The sequence below is a fragment of the Hippopotamus amphibius genome, chromosome 9 (genome assembly GCF_030028045.1).
Source record: "Hippopotamus amphibius kiboko isolate mHipAmp2 chromosome 9, mHipAmp2.hap2, whole genome shotgun sequence".
NCBI lineage: Eukaryota > Metazoa > Chordata > Mammalia > Artiodactyla > Hippopotamidae > Hippopotamus > Hippopotamus amphibius.
In genome coordinates, this window is record NC_080194.1 from 106,005,010 (window position 1) to 106,021,794 (window position 16,785).

The following is a 16,785-nucleotide window of genomic DNA, read 5'->3' on the forward strand; positions in this document are numbered from 1 at the left end:
TGGCTTTTATGTTGAGATATGTTCCCTCTCTACCCACTTTGGCAAGAGTTTTTATCATGACTGGATGTTGAATTTTATCAAATGATTTTTCTGCATCTGAGATGATTGTGTAGTTTCTGTCTTTTCTTTTGTTGATGTGACGGGAATCTGGATGTTTTGTGCTTATACTTCCTCTGCTTCCCCCAGACTCCTGTCCCCACCTCATCCCCCCAAAACAAACACATTGATTGCCAAGTCCCCTGGTGCCCATCTTCTGAAAGCAAGCACAGGTCAAACCCACCTCTTCTTCCTTCAAGACCTCAGTGAAGAAGAAGAAGAAGAAGAAGGACACCAATGTGACCATGTATATCTGAGTATTGATTCTGTGAAGATCCAAACTGTTTTAAACCTGGAAAGGCAATGAGAAGAAGAGCTGGTGTGAAGAAAAGTGAAAGGGATGGAGGAGAATTGGCTGGAGAAGAGGAGGCAGAGGGCCAGCTGAATTTTCTTCCTTGATGGGCATTGGTGCTGCTCCCGCAGGCCTGTGCATCCCCCTAGTCTGAGCAGCCCTCCACTTTCCTGGACAGTACTTCCTGCCTTCTTTGCTGCCCTTACACTGAGCCCATGACCTAACTTCCTAGTTCACTGTGAAAGGAGATGAAATCCGGAGAGAGCTCACACAAGCTCTCTCCAGCGCACCTGCCTACACCTTGTCTGTTACTCTCTGACCTGGCCTGTTACACTAACAGGGTGACCACCTCCTGTTGTGCCCTGGACCCCTTCCCCATCCCAGCAGCTCTCTCCCTTCTCTCCTCTCACATCTATACAAGCAGGTTATAACTTCTCCCATTTAAAACAAGGAAACCTAGACCCCACCTCCTTCTTTCTCTGCCCCCTTACCAGCACTTGCTTCCTCCATGGCCCCTGTTCCCCCTTTTCTCCTGAATCCCCCATCAGGCTCTCCTCTCTTCCACTCCACTAAAAAGTCCTGATGAAGGTCACCACGATGTTTCCGTTACTGATTCCCTCATGTCTCTCTTTCTTGAATGTTGGGTGTACTCAGGCTGTCCTTAGACTTCTCATCTGGACTTACTCCTTGGTGATCTTTTCCATTCTTTTTCTTTTTTTAAAATAAATTTATTTATTTATGGGCTGCTTTGGGTCTTCATTGCTGCGTGCAGGCTTTCTCTAGTTGCAGCAAGCTTCTCATTGCGTTGGCTTCTCGTTGCAGAGCACAGGCTCTAGGCGCACGGGCTTCAGTAGTTGTGGCACACGGGCTCAGTAGTTGTGGCTCGCGGGCTCTAGAGTGCAGGCTCAGCACTTGTGGCACACGGACTTCGTTGTTCCGTGGCATGTGGGATCTTCCCTGACCAGGGCTCAAACCTGTGTCCCCTGCATTGGCAGGCGGATTCCCAACTACTGCACCACCAGGGAAGCCCCTTTTCCATTCTTAAATCCCTTGTGTGTGTGTGTGTATATATATATATATATATATACACACACATATATATACATATATATATATACTGATGACTATCAAATTGATGCACCTGGCAAGAACCTCACCTGAATTCCAGGCTTGCACATCCCCTGGCTCATTTACAGCTCCATCTGGATATCCGATGGGCATCTTTTTCTCACACGTCCAAAAACAAGCTCCGATCTGCCCTGCCCCAAGCCTGCCCTCCCATGATTCTTTCCATCTTCTTAATGGCAACTCAGGTCCTCTCATTACTCTGGCAAATAATTATGGTGCCCTCTTTGACTTCTTTCTTCCTCCGTACCCCACGTCCAAACATCAGCAAATCCTGTCAGCTTTACCTTCAAAATGTATCCGAATCCCATCACATCTCAGCACCTCCACTGCTACTAGCCAGGTCTGAGCCACCATCATCTCTGCCTGAATTAGCACAGCAGCGTCTTAATCATCCCCCCTGATTCCAGGCTGGTCCCTGCAGCCTCTTCTCAGCACAGCAGCCGGAGGGGTCCTCTAAAAAAGTGAGTCTGGTCATGTTACCCTTTTGCTCAAAACCTCCCAGTGGCTCCTGTCTTGTTCAGAACAAAGGGTGGTCATTTCAGTAGCCCCTTGTGGTCTGGTCCCTCCCACCTCTGACCTCTGAGCACCAGCTACATTAACCTCTAGCTGTTCCTCGTACCTGCCAGGTGGGCTCTGCCTGGAACTGTCCCACTGGGTGTCTGCCGGGCTTGCTTCCTCATCACTTTCAATTGCATCCCTCTGTCTCCTCGGACAGCCTTCCCTGATGACCCTGTGTAAAGTTCTAACAGCAGCCTAGTATGCCCCAGCCTCCTTGTCGTCCTTATTCTGCCTCCATAGAGCACCATCTCACGTACTGTGTATTTTACTTATTTACTTTCTCTCTCCCACTATAAGATCCACAGGACCAGAGACATCGTTTCTTTTGGTTTTGTTTTGTTTATATTTATTTATTTGGCTGCGTTGGATCTTAGTTGCGGCACATGGGATCTTCATTGTGGCATGCGGGATCGTCACTGTGGCATGCGGCATCTTCGTTGTGGCATGCGGGATCTTCATTGTGGCATGTGGGATCTTCGTTGTGGCATGTGGGATCTTCACTGTGGCATGCGGCATCTTCATTGTGGCACGCGGGATCTTCGTTATAGCACATGGGATCTTCATTGTGGCATGTGGGATCTTTTAGTTGCGGCATATAGGATCTAGTTCCCTGACCAGGGGTCGAACTCAGACCCCCTGCATTGGGGGTGTGGGATCTTAGCCACTGGACCACCAGGGAAGTCCCCAGAGACATCGATTTTTGTTCACAGCTGTATCCCTCGAGTAGTGCCCAGTACATGGTAGGCCTTTAAGAAATACGTGTTGAATGAATATGAAAAGAATTCAGAGCAGTTGTTCCCTGAGTTTAGGGAAGGCTGGAAGAATCCAGTGGCTCTTAAGAATCAATGAACCATAATCAGGTAAAATAGAGAAATAGATGACAGAGAGCAGGGCTGGGTGATCTTCTGGAAGAAAACAGGTGACCATCTGTGCTGGGTCAATTCTCTAGTTAGCCAGACTATGTGGCAGGAGAGCTCTTTTTCTGAGGTTTATGTAACAGATGTGGTTTTGTATAAATCACACTTCTGTAAGAGGAATCCTATTTTAAATGTACTAGCGGAGATTGCTATTTAAAGGAATCTGATGTCAAATTCTTTTGTAAAATGAATAATCTCCTGATTTGTCTTTAGCGTCAATTCATATTTTCTGGGAAAAAAATTATATTTACTTAAATCAAGTTATGCTTGTCTGAGCTGAGGAAATCTCTTCATTTTCCATTTTTCCACTGTCTTTATTATTCCCTTTTCCTTTGCTCCTCTCATTCTTCCCCCTCTTCATTCCTGCTTTTCCTTTAGCTGAGTTTTTTTTCTCCCTTAGACTCTGACCTAGAATGTTCTTCTGTGACACTGCTGGATTTAGAGTGTGATGAACAGCAGCGCCTTCTCAGACCAGATGAATCCAATCCCAGGTGGAGCAAAGGAGTGTTAGGGGTGGGTGAATGCATACTGGGGGTACAGGGGTCAGGTTTTTTTTTTTAATGTTTGTTTATTTTTGTGGTTGCTCCAGGTCTTAGTTGCGGCAGGCAGGCTCCTTAGTTGTGGCATGTGAACTCTTAGTTGTGGCATGCATGTGGGATCTAGTTCCCTGACCGGGGATTGAACCCGGGCCCCCTGCATTGGGAGTGCAGAGTCTTAACCACTGTGCCACCAGGGAAGTCCCAGGGGTCGGTTCTCAGGTGATATTCAGATACAGCCAGGTTGGAGAACCACTGACCAAGAAAACACCGTGTGCTCTTTGTCCTTCCTACATCCACACTTATTCTCTGCAGAATGAGGCTGGACAGGCATCCCCTTTGGGGCTTTGCAGAAGGTACCTGCTGTGAATCTGGCCGTAGACTGACTGAACTGGCTGCTTTGTCTGGGGGCTGGAGTTCAGGGCTCAGGAATATCCCCTCTTGGTATGTCACCCACCTGCTGATATCTTGGACAAGAGCGAGCTCCGGGGACCTCTGCCTGATGGAGTTTAGTCCAGGTACTCTCAACAGTGTCTGCTGCAGTGACCTTGGACTTCACAGGCCCAACAGCCAGTCCGTTTCCCTTCAGACTAGAACAAGTTCCTCCTGAGAAAGAATACAGCTGTGTATTATGGGGGTTTGGTGGGAGGCGTGCGAGCAACTAAGACCAGAACCTGCTTCCATGACAGTAGTACAGGTTGATTTGTTCTGGGGTTGTTTGACCTCAGGGATGGTCTTCTTCAGGTACCCACTCTAGGTTTTCTGAAAAACTTTCTCCTTTTGATTCTCATCAGAGATCAGAGCAGGAGTTAAGTAAACAAGCTGGCTCTGGCTAAGAGTTCAGTTGTAACCATCTGCGTTGTAGCATGCCCAACTGGTGTGGCTGGACCTCTCCGAGCCCACTTGTTTACCTAGAAAGTGTGCCCAGCTGCCTTGCCAGGATTTCTCAGGATCAGTCAGACTGCACATGAAAGCTCTCTGCAGACTGTGAAGGGCTAGACAATAAAGGTGAAATGCTACTGTCTTATTATCCAAGCACACCTGGTCTTCACACATTTGAATGAGCCAAACAGGTGAGTTGGGAAGATCTGACATTACTGAATTCATTGCTAGAGTCAAGGAAGTATCTTCCTACAGCCGCCCCCTTGTGTAAAATGGGACTCTATTTATAAATTGCATTTCGGGAAAATTGGGTCACACATGTGTGAAGACCACCATCTGAGGCGAGAAGTGAAGCTGAAGAAGGAGGCGTGAGGGGTGTCACTGAAGCCACGTAGGAGAGTCTGAATTTCACGAGATCAGGGACCCCTCACTTTCTTAGCTGGGAGAACTCGGGAGGAAAGTTATTCTTGCTGCTTTATTTGGGTCCGGTATGGTAGGGACTAATAGAGGTAGAGGGCAGTTATATAGTAATATGGGGGTGAGTTTGCTCTAGAAATAGAACATAAAACAGGGATTTGGGGGGGCAGGAAGTGGCAGGCTCTGGCCTCGTCTGAGTCTCTCATGTGCCTCCCGACTCATTCATTCATGCGACACCTTGAACACGGAGACACTTAGGAATGGGGTCTGGGAGAGACACGGAGCTGGGGAAGGGTGAGTGCTGTGCTCTGCCACCACCTCCCGCTGTGTCTTGAGGGAGTCAGAGCGAAGTTGCTCAGTGCTGCTGAAAGAGACACAGCTAACCTCCCCGTTAGAAATCTGGGAGGTAGAGAGTGCCAGAGGGCATGGTGGGAGGAAGAGAGGAAGTTGAGCAATGCTGGTGGTTTGGGGAAAGACACAGCTCAGGGTTTCCACTCTTGCAGACCAGCTGTCTACATGGAAGCCAAGGCCATTGCGAAAGGCCGCTCGAGCCTGGCTCGGTGCCTCCTGAATGATCCGGATGCATCTGACGGGCCTGCCCCAGGCATCACTTTCTAGGCGGAGTCTGGTCCAAAGAGGGACTCTTCATGAGTTCTCGGTGCAGCCCCTGTGAATGTGGTGTTGCAGTTCGGGTCACTAGGAAAGCAGTACCAAGGCTTCCTCTGTGACAAGAGAAACAGAACTGTCAGGGGCAGGGGGTGCCTTTCTGAAGCCACAGCCGCCTGCAGGTGGGGGAGAGGGAAGGTGGGCCAGCATCTCTTTTTCCCTGAGGCCCAGTGTCTTAGTATCTAACCATCGTGCCCTACATCCTGGGACCTTCTGAAGGTCCACGTGGGTACCCTGTGGTTGTCACAGACACTCTCCCTTGGGAGGAGGCTACTGGTGTGCGGAGTAGCTGAGACCCACAGGAGACACATTGGGCTGCTCAAGTCAGTGGATGACATGAGCATGGGTTAGGCTGGGGGGACAAAGTGCAGGGAAGATCTTGAACTTTGCCTGAGGATGTGCAGGATGACCTGGCGGAAGGGGACCCTTCAGCAGCCCTGGTAAATGAGGAGGGGGAAGATGGAGCTCGTTGGCTTCTCCTGGTCAGAAGGACGCGAAGGCATCCCCCCTCTGTAATCGGTCACCCCGTGCCTGATGGTCTGATTCAGAGCCTGTAGGACATTTCTGGGGATCTTTGGGGATGGAGAGCTGGGGGAGTGGGGGTCTCTCCCAGTGTCGTGGCAGAGAAAACAAGAGGGCAAGGGCTGCATGACAGTGAGGGGCCGGGGTTGACCCAGGAAGACCTCTCAGAGGCCAGGAGGGAGGCTGCTCCCCCCCACCCCCCCACTGGCTCTCTCACTCTGTCCCCGCAGAGTCTAGAACCATGGCTGAAGAGGAGCCTTGGGAACTGGTAATGAGGGGGCAGGAGGGAGAGAGGTCTTGTGGTGTAGAAAGGGAGGTCACTTCTCTGGGGATTTCCGAGCATCCTGGGTAGCTTTCAGAGACAGAAAGATAGGTATTTGTCTCTGGAAAAAGAGTGTTCTTTGCAGCCTCTCCACACCTGATCTAGAACAATTGCTGATGTGGAGTCTGTGTTTCTTGTCTATATGACCCCATCTATGGAGAACCAGCCAGGGAGCTGGTTCTAAATGGGGACACTGGACACTGGTGGAGGAGACCTGGAGTTGAGGGGCTGTTCATACACCCCAAAAGCCCAACTGCTGAGCCCCAGGCCCCAGAAAGGGGGGGAAGTCCATTCTGTCCCTACTGTCTCCCACTCTCCCTCCTCCCATTCTCTGCTCCCCTACCCACCCCCCCTGCAGCAGCGCTTACCCAGGTCACCCGTGACATCCTTGTCGTGTGCAGTGGCTGAGTCTCAGTCCTGGTGCCCCCGCCCCATCAACAGGGGCCGACACAGTTGACAGCTCCCTCTAAGCTGCGACACTTTCTTCCGGGAGAGAGGTAACCCGCCGCCTCGATCCCCCTTCTGCCTGCCTTGCTGCTTCTTCTCCATCTCCCTCCCCGGTTCCTCCTCATCTCCTTGATGTGGATGGGATGGCCCACGGCTCCATCTGGGCCTCTTTTGCTTTTCACTGACTCACACTTCCTAGGTAATCTCATTCAGCCTCATTGCTCCCGAGTGCTGTCCCTAACCTGGTAACTCTCAAATCTCTACGTCCAGCCTGGCCCCCTCCCTGCCATCCAGCTGTCTGTCTAGCAGGAGGTCCAACAGGCATCTCATGCCTAATCCCACACAGAACCACAATCCTGCTCCTCCCCCCACAAAGCTGCCTCCGCCCCAGTTTTGCCTGCTCAGTAAATGGCATCTTCATGCTTCCATTGCTAAAGCAGAAAAACATCTGGGTTCCTTGATTCCATCAGCAAATTGTGAGAGTGCTGCTTTCTGAATACACCCAGACCCTCTCTGTTTCTCATCCTTCCACCACTACCATCGTGGTCCAAGCCACAGTGTGTCTAGCCTGGTTTATTATAATAGTCTCCTAAAGAAAAAAAAAAAAGTCTCCTAATTATTGCCCGTTTCCTCCTACTCTTTGTCTATTCTCAAGACAGTAGCCAGAGTAATCCTTTAAAAACAATCAGATCCTGTTCCTTCTCTGCTTAAAGTTCTTCATGGCCTTCAAGGCCCTAGTGGTCTGGTTGTCTCTTGCCCTGCTCTCACTGTTCCAGCCTTACCAGTCTTCTTGCTCTTCCCCAAACATACCTACCAAACTCTTGCCTCAGGACTTTGGCTTGCTGTTCCCTCTGAATGAAATGCTGTTCCCTGTTATCCGTGAGCCTTATTCCCTCAGGGCTCTGCTCAAATGTGACCTCGCTGGGGACGCCTTCCCTGACCATCATGTATAAAATTGTGACTTTCCTGTCCCCACACTCCCAGTGCCTAAGACAATGTCTGGCATGTAGTGGGTCCTCACGAAATATTCATGAATGAATGAAGTTTAAGAGAGGAGATGCGAATTGTGAAGTCCCAGACCACAGGGTTGAGGAGGCCTTTAAAACCATCTTGGAAATTCCGTGGCATTCCAGTGGTTAGGACTCAGAGCTTTCACTGTCGAGGGCCTGTTCAGTCCCTGGTTGGGGAACTAAGGTCCCACAAGCCATGCAGCACGTCCAGGGGAAAAAAAAATTGTCTTGTGTGAACACTTCTCCAATAGCTGCACAACTCCAGCCCAGGCCAAGCATCAGTGCCCACCTTCCCAAGTCTCCTTGTCCACCTCTCACTAAACCTGGCTTCTTTATTTTTAAAGCTGCATATTTGAGATGTAATTTACATATGGTAAAGGTCACCATTGTTAAGTTACAGTTCTATGAGTTTTGACAGTCACATAGAATCATGTAACCTCCTCGCAGTCAAGATTTAGAACAGCTCCACCCTCCCCAAATTCCCTCCTGCCCCTTTGTAGTCATCCCTTCCCCTACTGCCAGCCCCTGGCAATGATTGATTTATATTTTTTATTCCTATAGTTCTAACTTCTCAAGGATGTCCTATAAATGGAATTATGCGGCTTCTTTCACTTCACATAGTATTTTTAAGATTCATCCGATTGTTGGCGTGAATCAGTAGTTTTTCCCTTTTATTTCTGAGTAGCTCTTCGTGGTGTAGCTATACCGCAGTTTGTCCCCAGGTGGAAGGATATTGGGATTGTTCCCAGTTTGGGGAGGTGATGAAGACAGAACTTGGCTTCTTTTCATCATCACTCAAGTGTCCCCATCTGGCCCTGAGACCTTCCATTTCACTGGTGTCGGGAACTAATATATTTGAAGATACCTATGCCCTTTCACTCTTCCCCACTACCACGTTCCCTGGTTTCTGTTCTCTCATCTGACCTTCCGTGGTTCACCATCCTAGTTCGTTTCCTTTGCACACGCCCACTTGATCTGTAATTCTCATAGAAGGGGGCGCCCGAAGCTGAAGGGATTATTCGGTGCCCAGCAGCCTCTCTGGCACGTGGTAGCATGAATCAGTACTCCAGGTGTGGTTGAAACCTGTAAAACCAAGGATTTTAGTTATAGAGCTTATAATTTAGATCTTGTAGTTTTGGTTTCGATCTTATAATTCTGTTGATGTAGCTCAGAATGAAATTAGCTTCTTAAATTTTATTTTATTATGGTGGCCACATCATTCTGTTAACACACTTACCAGGAATAAGTTTGGTCCTTTCCACCTGGTCTGCTGTTTGACCATCTGTACTTGGATTCTGGGCCCAGGAATATTCTGTCTCGTTGTTTTTCACCCACGGTCATACGCTACCAGTATCATCCGAATTCATTTACTCCCAGCCTCAAGGTGATGGTGGCCAGCATCCAGCACCTGTAAGGCTGGACGGACATCTGCCCTCGTGGACCTCCCTGTCTAGCCCGGGGACACCTAACTTTTTCTGCCAAGGGCCAGACAGTAAATATTTTTGGCTTTGTGACCAGCTGCTGCTGCAGCTGTTGCTCCTCCCCCTCCCCCTTCTCCCTCTCCCTCTCTCCCTCCTCCCCACTCCTCCCCCTCCTCCTTCCCTTTCCTCCTCATCCACCTCCTCTACTTCCTTTAAAAATGTAAAAACCAGGGGAATTCCCTGGCGGTCCAGTTGTTAGGACTCCGCACTTTCACTGCTGGGGGCCCAGGTGGGATCCCTGGTCTGGTAGCTAAGATCCCACAAGCCTTGCTGTGCAGCCAAAAAAAAAAAAAAGCAAAAGTAAAAACCAATCTCAGCTCATAGGTTATATTCAGACTGGCTGCAGGTCAGGTTTGGTGGGCAGTCAGTCGTTTCGACCCCCGGTAATCCCTGTTCTTTCTCATCCCTGTCTATGAGACGTTATAAGAGACTCTTGGTGATGGAAAATAGACACACACGTTGATGTTTTCCTGAGACACACACGTTTTCCTGAGACGCTGGCCTAGAGTCTTAACGAGGAAACGAGGTCAGTCTCGAGTGACTTGCTTCCGTGAACGTACATTGGCGCCTGGTGATAGCTGCCGCCTTTTCTTTTGGGAATCTCTCGTCGTCTGGAATTTTGCTTTCTTCTCTTCCGGTAAATCATGATTACTGTTACCTGTGTCTGGTCTTTGGGCACCACTCCATCTCCCCACAATCTCGCCACGTGTGTTACTCTTAATCCCGGTGTGTTCCTCACCCGGGTCAACAGCCTGAGCACACTCAACACCAGGGATTCTCTGACGGGCTCCTAACTCGCTTTCGGTTTGCTCTTTCAACGCTCTCTGCCTTTTTCAGTTCAAAGATCATTCCGGACAGAAAAGACAGAAGCAACATGGGATTTTATTGGGACTTCCCTGGCGGTCCAGCAGTTAAGACTCCACCCTTCCAAAGCAGGGGACATGGGTTCGATCCCTGGTCAGGGAGCTAAGATCTCACATGCTGCGTGGTGCAGCCAAAAGGAGAGAAAAAAGAAAAAATGGGAGTTTACCATCAACACTGCACTGTTGCCGAAAGCGGTGTGCCCATCCCTTCTTGTTCTTTTCCCTTTATGTGTAGTAAGGTAGCCCTTTTGGGGGTCCCACACGCTTTCTGGAAGCCTCATCTCATTTTGGCTTTCGCTTTCTGACGCTGCTCACACACACGGGCATATGTGACGTGGGAGCCATGCAGCTTTCTTCTTTCATCAAGTGTTTCTGAAATTGCACAGAGGAGAAGGAAGGAAAGAATAGGAAGAGGAACAGGAAGAGGATGGTCTTTATCTCCCTATAAACAGTTAACTCTTTGGCGACAAGATCCATTTTCACCTGCCTCTCCAGCAGCACCGGGTACAGGTGTCCTGCACCGGGCAGCTGCTGCAGGTACCCGGATGTTCCCTCGCAGAGGCCCACCTGGAGTTGTGCGGCACAGTCCTACAGCCTAGATGGCGGCCGCGTGCTGCATACAGTAGGTATTCAGTCAGAATCACAATTCCTCAGTGTTTTCCACCTTTGAAAAAAAAATTGTTTTACGTATAACATAAAATTCACCATCTCAACCAATGTTAAGTGTGTAATTCCATAGCATTTAGTACATTCATGATGTTGTGCCACCAATCACAACTCTCTAATTTCAGCACATTTTTTTCATCACTCCGAAAGGAAACCCTGTACCCATCAAGCAGTCACTCCCCGGTCCCCCTTCTACCTGAACCTGGCCACTAGCAACCTGCTTTCTGGGTTTGCCTGTTCTGGGTATTTCATATAAATGGAATCATACAATACGTGATGTTTTGTGTCTGGCTTCTCAGCATCATGTTTGTTTTTTATTTATTTATTTATTTATTTTTGGCTGCATCGGGTCTTCTTTGCTGCGCATGAGCTTTCTCTAGTTGCAGCGAGCGGGGGCTACTCATCGTTGCGGTGCATGGGCTCCTCATTGCGGTGGCTTCTCTTGTTGCAGAGCATGGGATCTAGGCGCACGGACTTCGGTAGTTGCGGCACACAGGCTCAACAGTTGTGGCTCGCGGGCTCTAGACCGCAGGCTCAGTAGTTGTGGCACACAGGCCTAGTTTCTCCACGGCATGTGGGATCTTCCTGGACCAGGGATCAAACCTGTGTCCCCTGCATTGGCAGGCGGAATCTTAGCCAGGGAAGTCCCTCAGCATCATGTTTTTGAGGTTCATCCCTGTTGTAGCATACATCAGTTTCTCCTTTTTGTGTGTGGGTGTGTGCTTTTATTGTGGTAAAAATATACATACCATAAAACTTACTGTTTTAACCACTTATGAGTGCACAGTTCAGTGGCATTGTGTACTTTCACATTAATGTGTGACCATCAGCACCACTGATCTCCAGAACTCTTTCATCTTCCCAAAGTGAAACTCGGTCCCCATTAAACAGCAACTCTCCATTTCCCCCTCCTCCCAGCCCCTGGCAAACACCATTCCACCTTTGTCTCTCAGTGTGACTCTAAGTACCTCATATAAGTGGAATCCAACAGTGTCTGTCCTTTCGTGACTGGCTTATCTCACTCAGCATCATGTCCTCACGTTTCAGCCGCTTTGTCGCGGGTGTCAGGATTTCCTTCCCTTCAGGGCTGAATAATATTCCATTGTGTGGACAGACCACATTCTGGGGACCCATTCCTCTGTGGATAGACACTTGGGCGGCTTTCCCCAGTGTTTTCCACTTTGAGCATTTATTTCTTCTGCTGTTCTGGGTGTTTCACCGTCCTGGCCACCCTGTTCCCAGCACAGGTTTGTACACCTGTTACAGAGGTGATTGACATCTTGAATCTTCTTAACTTCCTTACTCCATCTTCTCCAAATTATCAGACTGCAGAATAGCACCTTTCTATTTCCTAAACCCTTTGAAATCTGCATGACCCAGATAGTTGGGTTACTCACCTTTCCAAAAGCCAAGAGGATGGTTGGGGGCTTTAGAGTTGGTGGGGGGGGGGGAGATGTGATCCTAATTTCAGTAGTCCTCAGCTTATGAAGTAGATAAGACACACAAAATACTAAAAAAAAAGAAAAAGAAAAAGAAAAAAAAATACTCTTAGTCTGTGCAGGCTGCCGTAATAAAATACCATAGACTGGGTGGCTTAAACAGCAAGGATGTATTTCTCACAGTTCTAGAGGCTGGGAAGTCCAAGAACAAGGTGCTGGCTGATTTGGTCCCCATGAGGGCTCTGTTTGTGACTTGCAGACAACCACCTTCTCGTTGTGTCCTCACATAGTGGAGAGAAAGAGAGCAAGAGAGAGGGAGCCCGCTCTGGTGTCTCTTTTTATAAGGTCACTAATCCCATCAGGGTGGCCCTATTCTCACAACCTCATCTAACCCTAATTACCGCCCAGAGGCTCCAGATACCATCACACTAGGGGTCAGGCCTTCAACATACAAATTTAGGGGACACACAACTCAGTCCACAGCACATACCTTTTATAAAAACATTTAAATGAGTCAACGTATTTAGCCATATGGAGCCTAGCTAAGTACTAAAGGATTGTAACAAAGGATAACTGGATATCATTAGTCAGGGCAGCTTATATTTAAATATCAGCAAGATTTTTCATTGGAGAGAAAGAAATGTGACTTGGAAAGGGGAAATGGAGCTTCCTAGACAGGTGAGTGGAACAAACAAGGTATCATGTGCTGATGAGGATGTGTGCTTGGAGAGGGCCGGGCTGAGCCAGCCTTCTTCATCCATCATTCCATCCGCGTGTCAAGGATCACACGGTCCCTGCCAGCTCGGAGCTCACTGTTTAGTGGTGAGACTGACAACAAGCAAGGGAATTTCAGGTTGAGATAAGGGCCTCTACAGGAAATAACCGGGGTGGCTGTAAGTCATGATAAAGAGATACTGCAGGGCAAGGGGTGGCGAGATGCTTTAGATTAGAGAGGCTGCCTAGGAGGTGGTATTTGAACAGCCGGGAAAAGGACGAACATCCAGCCTTGCAAAGAATGGGAGGCAAAGAATAAGACCAGGCATAAGAAGCATCAGAGGCAGAAAGAACTTTAAATGTTTGAGGAACAGAGGCAGCCCATGTGGTTGGGGTGTAACAAGTAGGAGGGCGAATGTGAGTTCATGCCCGTGCATGGCTTTGTCTGCCTCATAGGAGGGCGGACTTCATTGGTGGTGGAGGGCTCTGCTCAGGGCCGCGTGATCTCAGGCGTGGTTTATCAAGATCACTCTGGCTGCTGGGCAGAGAGCAGCTTGGGGAGGGCTAGTCCACCTGGGAGGCCCTTTCAGTGCTCCAGTGCAGACGTGATAGTGGTTTGGGCTTGGGTGGAGGCAGAGGAGATGGAGAGATAGCAGAGGGATTTGGGAGGCGGAAAGGACAGCATTACTGATGGGTTGGATGGGAGCGTTGAGACAAAGGCAGCAGTTAAGGGTGGCTTCTAGAGAGACTGGGAGAGGAATAGGGGCAGTGGGGCATGCTGGCAGAAATGAAGAGTTCAGAGCCATGGGGCTAGTTGAGATCACTCAGGAGCAGTAGACATCGAGGGCACCACCACCGTGGGGTAGAAAGCAAGGCAGGGGACGTCTCCGGTGGTCCAGCTGTTAAAACTCCAAGCTTCCACTTTAGGGAACTAAGATCCTGCATGCCATGCGGCGTGGCCAAGAAGTTAAAAAAAGAAAAGACAATGCAAGCAAGGCAGGCAGGCAGATGGCGTTGAGGCTGCCAAGTTGCTAAAGGCAGCACAGTGTGAGGAGAGAGACCTGGATTTGAATTCTGGCTCTACCTGCTGCTGCCCGTGCTACTTTGGGCAACTTGACTTGGAAAATAGGGGGTTGGATGCCCTGCCCTCCAGGGGAGGGAGGATCAGAAGCAAATCCCCAAGTGCAGTGCCTGGTAGAGGCCCAGCTGCTACCACTAACCTGGTAATAACAATGACGACATTCTATTACTATCATTTCTGATCAAGAGAGGAATTCAAAAGACATGTTGGATGTCCACTTCCAAGTATCACGGCCAAGGCCAGAGCTGTCTCAGTGCCGAGGGCTGTGTGAGGTCTTCTGTGCCTCGCTTGTCTCTTCCCCGAGACTCGTGTGACCATGACTCAGTTCTGAATCTGTCATCCTCTCTCAGGCTGTCCCCACTTTTACCGTGACGTGTCCCAGAAGTCTTTTGAGTCTGTCTTTCCCTGGCATCACAGCCCACCCTTCCCTATCGCCAGTCTCATTCCTCCCCAGGAGGAGCTGACGGCCCAGAGCATCCCTTTCTGTCCTGCGTCTCCAGATCAAGCACTTGGGAAGAATATTGTGGAAGCTTTTGCAGGAATGCAGACTGGGTGGGGGAGTGGATAAGAGACTAGACAAAGTTGCAGGGGTTAACAGGACCACCTGCCTCATCTGTTTACCCAAACTACCAAACCTGACGCGGTCAGAGACACAGCCCGCGGCCCCTGTGCCGGACAGCATCACCGAGGCCGTTGGTGGTGGCCACCTCTGGCTTTGCTGAGCAAATGGCTCCCGCCCACTGCATGCCCTTTTCATTTCTTCTGTCTCCCTTCTGTCCTACTTCCTGCTTTCTCCTTCTGCCCTGACTGGCCTCAGGTTTTTCCTGCTCTTGGCCCGGGCAGGGAGCCCTCTGGTCCCTGGCTTCAGGACCTGCCACCCCCACCGGGCACATCCTCCGTGCCTGCCTCTGCCATGGAACCTTTGCGAGCCAGCCTGGCCTTGGCAGCCCAAGCGCTGGTCCCTGCCAGTAGCTGTGTGCGTGACCCGACAGTGGCCAGCTGCCCCTGCAGCCTGAGCCCGGGCCTGGCTCCCTGCAGAAGCAAGGCCTGAAGGTTTCCCGTTGGCTGCAGCCTGGCTGAGGCTGTCCTGGGGGAGCAGGGGATGGGGACGGGGTTGGGGGTTGTGAGGGGGAGGCTGGGGGAAGCTGCCCTCCCTGCGGTGCCTGCTGATAATTGGCTCTCCGGAACCAGCCGGGGACGCAAGGGCCAGCTGGGTCAGGAAGTGGTGGACAATGCTGCTCTTTCAGGGGGGACACTGCTCGGTCTTAGGTCCTGTGTGACTCCGGGGAAACCTGGAGAACAGCCTGTTCTCAGAGGATGTTCTCTAACCTAGGCCGGAGGTGGGCAGTGGAGCCCCGAACTTCCTATCCTCTGCCCTGGCAGGGTCCCCCCAGGCGTCGCCCAACTCCGAACTCAGTTATTTCCTTCAGAGAGAGTCTGGGGAGGGGACGGAAAGAGCAGATTTTTCTCGAGAGACCGTGAATCGCATACCTGTTACTTTTTAGAGGCAGGTGCCCTGGGAAGCAGTCATTAAGTCCTTAATGATTTGATGATTTATTAAGACTCTGCCTTGCCTTAGCAGCTGTGGGCCGATGAGGGCAGAAGGCAGGGTCCTTGCCCTTGAGATTTTAATCTTGGCGGGGAGGTAAGACAATATACTTGTTGTCAAACACACGAAGAGAAATAGGATTTCAAAAAGAAAGAAGGAACGAATTCTAAATGATTAGCCAGAGTGGCCTGGCAAGTCTAAAGGAAGGTCAAGTTTGGACTGTGCTCAGAAGATGGGGCGGGATTTGGGATGCAGAAGGAAGTGAAGAGCGTGTGACATGGGTGGCATCCCAGGCACAGAGCATTACACAAGTACAGGAAACTCAGCGTAGTGAGGAGCTTCCGGCCTGGAGGTGTCCTGGTGTCTGAGATTCCGAGGACCCTGGAGAACCACAGCCTGTCATTACAGGACCCGAGGCTCAGCCCTGCCTCTGAGCCCAAGAAGCCTTGCTACAGAAGCCAGGTGGTGGGCCTGCAGCTATGGGCTGGACCCCGCCCGACTTCTAGGTGGAGAAGCATTGCTTGGAGAACTTTGAGCTTGTTGGCTGCAGTAGGTGGACGTTCCTGGGAGCCTGCCAGACCTGCGAGAGAAGGGTCTGGGGCATTCCTGACCAGGGCTTGCAGGTGTCTTGTAGCTGTTGATTTGGGTAGAAACCTCATTCTATAGCCCAGTGCTAGGTTAGGTCCTGGGCTCGTACTGGGGCTGTGACTCTGAATGTCCACACAGAAGTTGTTTCACACTTTCCTTTTTCAGGGCACTAAAAAGGTACCTCCTCAAACTCAGGAGGACGGACGGACATTTGTACCTGGTCCCTCTCCTGCTCCTGTTGAAGAGCCTTCTCTTGGACTTCCCTGGTGGTCCAGTGGTTAGGACTCCATGATTCCACTTCAGGGGGCCTGGGTTCGATCCCTGGTCAGGGAACTAAGATCCCACAAGCCATGGCACAGCCAAAAATAAAAAATAAAAAATAATGTGAAAAAAAGAAGTCTTCTGTGGATCTCAGTGTCCACCTGGTCACGATTTCTTGCCCTGATATCCGAAGCCCTCCATCTGAAGGGCCTTTACAGAGTCTAACAGTGAGAAGGAACCGAAAAATCACCTAATCCAGCCTGAGCCTATAAGTCTTTTTTCACAGTACCCTAAGGAGAGGTTGCCATGCCTCTGCCTGTATACTTCTAATAATGGGGCATTCTGTCTTT

General features: G+C 50.1%; 1 protein-coding gene and 2 non-coding genes across 7 annotated transcripts in view; 2 read left to right on the plus strand and 1 right to left on the minus strand.

Moving 5' to 3' along the window:
* The window catches only part of HIP1 (huntingtin interacting protein 1), a 156,746-nt gene that overhangs the window by 77,963 nt on the left and 61,998 nt on the right, over positions 1 to 16,785 (plus strand). Inside the window, exon 1 of one of the 5 annotated variants that reach the window (XM_057748235.1) lies at positions 10,688 to 10,759. The exons of the other annotated variants lie outside the window; for them this stretch is intronic. The gene's annotated coding sequence lies outside the window, so the exon portion shown is untranslated. Of the gene's footprint in view, positions 1 to 10,687; positions 10,760 to 16,785 lie in introns of those variants that run through there. 5 annotated transcript variants of the gene reach the window in all.
* Positions 3,655 to 3,727, minus strand: TRNAG-CCC (transfer RNA glycine (anticodon CCC)). Its single transcript has one exon. It is a non-coding gene; the product is annotated as a tRNA-Gly (tRNA).
* On the plus strand, positions 16,435 to 16,507 carry TRNAW-CCA (transfer RNA tryptophan (anticodon CCA)). The gene has a single exon. It is a non-coding gene; the product is annotated as a tRNA-Trp (tRNA).